Below are 4,819 nucleotides of genomic sequence, written 5' to 3'. Positions count from 1 at the left end.
GTTTTCTCTTTCATTCCTCATATTATTAATTTGTGTCTTGTCTTTTTTTGTCTTAATCAGTCTGATGAGAGCCCTACAAATTTTATTGATCATTTCAATGAACCAGCTTTTTCATTTTTCTTTTCTTGATTATTTGTTCACTTTATATTTCATTGAGTTCTGGTCTTTATTATTTTCTCCCTTCTATTGACACTGGGTTTAGTTTCTCCTTTTCTAACATCTAAAGTGATAAACTCAGGTAATTGATTTTAAGATTTTTTTTCTTTTCTGATGTAAGCATTAAACCTATAAATTTCCCTCTATGTATTGTTCTAGGTCCATCCCATAATTAAAAAAATTTTTTTAAATGTTTATTTATTTTTGACAGAGAGAAAGAGAGAGAGAGCACAAGCGGGGGAGGGCAGAGAGAGAGGGAGACACAGAATCAGAAGCAGGCTCCAGGCTCTGAGCTGTCAGCACAAAGCCTGATGAGGGACTTGAACTCACGAACCATGAGATCATGGCTTGAGCTGAAGTCAGATGATTAACGGACTGAGCCACTCAGCCACCCTACCCCTTAATTTTTTAAATAAATTTTAAATTTTAGAAGATTATCAGATTTACAGAAAAGTTGCAAAGATGGCACAGAGTTTCCATATTCCCCTCACCCTTTTCCCCTATTGTTGATACTTTACATTGCTGTCATGTATACAATTACATGTCATAATTAAGGTATCAACATTAGTATATTACTATTAACTGAATCAACACTTTTTTTGGACTTCACAAGATTTTCCCTAATGTCCTTTTTATTTTCCAGAATCCCATCCAGGATATTCCATTGTATTTAGTCATTAGGTCTCTTTAGTGCCCTCTTGGGCTGTGACAGTTTCTCAGATTCTTGTTTTTGATGACCTTGACTGTTTTAAGGAATACTTGTAAGGTATTTTATAGACTATCTCTCTCAGTTTGTCATTCTCATGGTTAGACTGATGTTACAGGTTCAGGGGAGGAAGACTATGAAAGTGAAGTGCCATTCTCATCACATCATATCAAGGGCATGTATTAGTATGGCTTATCAACGATGGTGTTAATCTTGATCATTTGTCTGAGGTGGTGTTTGTCAGCTTTCTCCACTGTAAAGTTATTCCCCTCCCCCCCATCCCTTTCCATACTTTACTCTTTAGAAGCAAATCATGAAGTACAGCTTGTACTCAAGGGGCTGGGGAGTAGCATTCACATAATCTATTTAGAATTCCTCTGTAACCAAGACTTGTCTGTTCTCCCATATTTATATATTCAGTCATTTATTTATATCAATATACATTCATGGATATTTATTTTATATTTTGAACTATAATACAATGCTTCATTATTGGTTTTGTAGCTCAAATTGTACCAGCTTTGGTCATGGGAGCTTTTTTAGGTTGCTCCTGTATCCCTTGAACATGCCCCTATCCTTTTGATTTTTGAGCATTCCCTTACTCTCTGGCACAAGATGATCCAGGTGCATCTTGTATATTCCCTGTTCCAGTCCTACAATCAGCACTGCTTTAGCTACATCCCACAAATGCTAATGTGTTATGTTTTCACTGTCATTTAATTCAGAATATCTTCTAATTTCCATTATTACTTCTTCTTTAATTGATGGATTATTTAGAAGTATGGTACTCAGTTGCTAAATACATGGAGTTTTCCTAATTATCTTATTGATTTCTAATTTAATTCCACCATAATCAGAGAACATAGTCTATGTGATGTCAATCTGGTTTGGGTTTGTTTTTTTGGGGGGGGGTTGTTGTTGTTAAATGATCCTCTATTAAAATATTTTTCCTTTGTAGTTCTTAAGTAGCTGGGCATTCCACTATACCACTACTGATGTCATCTGTGATGTCATGAGGGTGGCAGCCATCAGCATTGCAGCTTGAAGACTAGGCAGTCCTCAGGATCTCTTTAATGGTTTCAGAGAGTTCTCTAGCTAAAGATTGGTGCCACATCTGTTGGGCAATGTCGACAATCTCATCAAAAGTGGTATTTCTACTGTGCTTGATGTTTTTCTGCTTCTTTCTGTCTCTTGGCAGTTTCTTGAGAGCTTTGATAATCAGGGCAGGGGCAGAAAGTAGCACTTCAATCTGGACCTGTCCTGTTCTGAATGGTCAGTTCCAATCACTGGTAACCTTGGTGATGTCATCACCAACCTTTCTTGGAGATAGACCCAGGGAGCCGATCTTGGGGGTCAGGGTAGATGTGGCATCACTTCCCCACTGGTACATCTCACTTATACAACTTTAATCTCATTAGGGTCAAACTTAGGCTTGCATAGTGGAGGCAGCTGGTGTTGGATGAACCTAGATTCCAGACGACCAAAGACAGTTGCAACTTTGCCTCCTCCCAGCCAAAAGCCAAAAAACTATGATGTCAATCTTTTAAATTTAAGGCTTGCTTTATGGCCCGGCTTATGATGTATCCTGGTTAATACAACATGTGCCCTTGAAAAAGAATGTATAATCTATAAATAGCAATTTTTATTCTATAACTAGCAATTCAGTGTAATATTCTACAAATAGCAGTTCAAAGTGGTTAAGACTGTTGTTTAAATCTTCAGTGTTGTGCTGAATTTTTTAGTTTCATTTTATCAATTGCTGGGGAGAGGTGATAAAATCACCAACAACTGTGGAATTGTCTATTTCTCTTTTTAATTTCATCAATTTTGCTTCATATATCTTGAATCTTTGTTATTAGGCATATATACATTTACAAGTAAAGTCATGGTGAAATGACCATACTTAATCATTGTGAAATGTTTCTTTTTGACTCTAGTAATACTCTTTGTCTTGAATTCTCCTTTTTCTGATATTAATATAGACACTTCAGCTTTCCTATACTTACTGCTCGTATTTACTTTCAACATATCTGTGTCTTAATATAATATAAAATTAAGTGTGTCTCTTGTAGACAACATATAGTTGGATCTTGTTTTCTTCAATATGATTATCTCTGCCTTTTAAGTGGAGTGTTTTAATCCATTAGTATTTAATGTAATTATTGGTATGGTTGAATTTGGAGCTAACATTTAGATTTGTTTTTTATATTTTCCCCCTGGTTTTTGTTTTGTTTTCTTTTGTTCTACTGTTCCTCCATTCCTATTTTTTTATTGTTTTGACTTTTTTTTAAGATTTAATTTTAATTTTCCTATTGGCTTTTTAGCTTTACTTCTTTGCATTATTTTTAGTGCTTGCTCTAGGAATTATAATACACATCCTTAATTTTTTTTTACAAAATGCTTCCAGTAAACATGGCTCCATTTCACACAAATTACAAAAACCTCACAACTGTGTTGATCCATATTCCTTCACCCTATCTCAGCCTTTGTGTTGTAGTTGATATGTAGAAAGAGATTTCCTTTGGTATTTCTTACAGTACATGTTTGCTTATGGTTAATTCTCTTTCATCTGAAAATACCTTTACTTAACCTCAATTTGCTTTTTTTTAAACAATATAAATGCTGTATTAACAAACACAGATCATCACTGTGGGCCAAGTGGTTGACCCAGACATGCAGGACACAGCCACAAGTTTAGCTCAGCCTCCGAGCCTCTTGTTCTGACTCCAGTAGGGTGAGCATGTCACCCTTGCACACAGGGCCTTTCACATCAAAGATGGTGGAGTGGTTCATGTCATCCAATGAACTCTGCACACACCTGCATGCACTGTCCCTGTGAGCTGGTCCTGCCCAGCACTTTGGTGATCCTGGCCAACTTGATGGACTGCACACAGTTTGTGTCCATGAGGGTTGCTTGGCAGCAGTCACATGGAGAGCTAACCTTGATTCTTGTAGAATATTTTCACTGGAGTGAATTCTGGGTTGACAGTTTTTCCTTTCTGTACTTTAAAGATACTCTACTCTTGGGGGTGCCAGGGTGGCTCAGTCAGTTAAGCGACCGACTGGCTCAGGTCATGACCTTGCTGTTTCCAAGTTTGAGCCCAGTGTCTGACAGCTCAGAGCCTGGAGCCTGTTTCAGATTCTGTGTCTCCCTCTATCTCTCTGCCCCACACCCACTCGAGCTCTGTCTCTCTCTCAAAACTAAATAAACATTTAAAAAAATTTAAAGATACTCTACTCTTCCAACTTCCTTGGTTTTTAATGGCAAATATGTCGTTTTTCTTTTGCTGCCTTCAAGATTTACTCTTTATCTTTGACTTTTAACAGTTTGACTATTAAAGTCAAATTAATAGACACTATGGACTATTAAGTCCATTAATTTCTAATATTGTATTTTTCAGTACTAAAGTTTCCACTTACAGCTTTTTTTTAAAGAATTTCTCTTTCTCTGCTGAGATTTCTTATCTTTTCATTCATCATGAGAATATTTTCTTTTACTTCATTGAGAATAATTATAATTGCCATTTTTAAATCCTTTTGTTCTACTTCCAATATCTGGGTCATCTCATCTTGGGGTCGTTTTCAGATTTTCTTTCCTCTCAAGAATGTGTTCCACATTCATGACTTTTTGTATGTCAGATAAATTTGGGTTGTATCCTGGTCATTGTAAATGCTTATGGCATGTTATGGAAAATCTTGATTTTGGTTTTTTTTTTTTTCCTTTGATTATAACCACTAACTCTGTTTCTTGGGTGGCAGGTCCTGTGTCTGTTCAAGTATTTTTTTTTTCTCTAACTGAATCGCTATCAGTCTGTTCTGTAAATGTATGTTTGAAGAGCCATTAAGAGGTATGGGTTGTCAGAATTTGGGATTCTCTTTTTGGCTCTTTTCCTTCCATTATTCCTCCATTCTCTTCAGCAGCCACAATTTCTCTGGTTTCAATTTCCTGGTTTCTCA

At 36.3% G+C, this 4,819-nt stretch overlaps 2 pseudogenes; both read right to left on the bottom strand.

Annotated features, from left to right (window-relative positions):
* Positions 1 to 1,823: 1,823 nt before the first annotated feature.
* Positions 1,824 to 3,404, bottom strand: LOC132692932 (large ribosomal subunit protein uL11 pseudogene; annotated as a pseudogene).
* A 152-nt stretch (positions 3,405 to 3,556) lies between these two features.
* On the bottom strand, positions 3,557 to 3,767 carry LOC132692933 (small ribosomal subunit protein eS28 pseudogene; annotated as a pseudogene).
* Between the last annotated feature and the right edge of the window lie 1,052 nt (positions 3,768 to 4,819).

The sequence above is a fragment of the Panthera onca genome, chromosome B1 (genome assembly GCF_046562875.1).
Source record: "Panthera onca isolate mPanOnc1 chromosome B1, mPanOnc1 haplotype 2, whole genome shotgun sequence".
Classification (NCBI taxonomy): Eukaryota; Metazoa; Chordata; class Mammalia; order Carnivora; family Felidae; genus Panthera; species Panthera onca.
The sequence above is the reverse complement of the archived record's forward strand: the minus strand, read 5'-3'. Positions and strand labels throughout refer to the sequence as shown.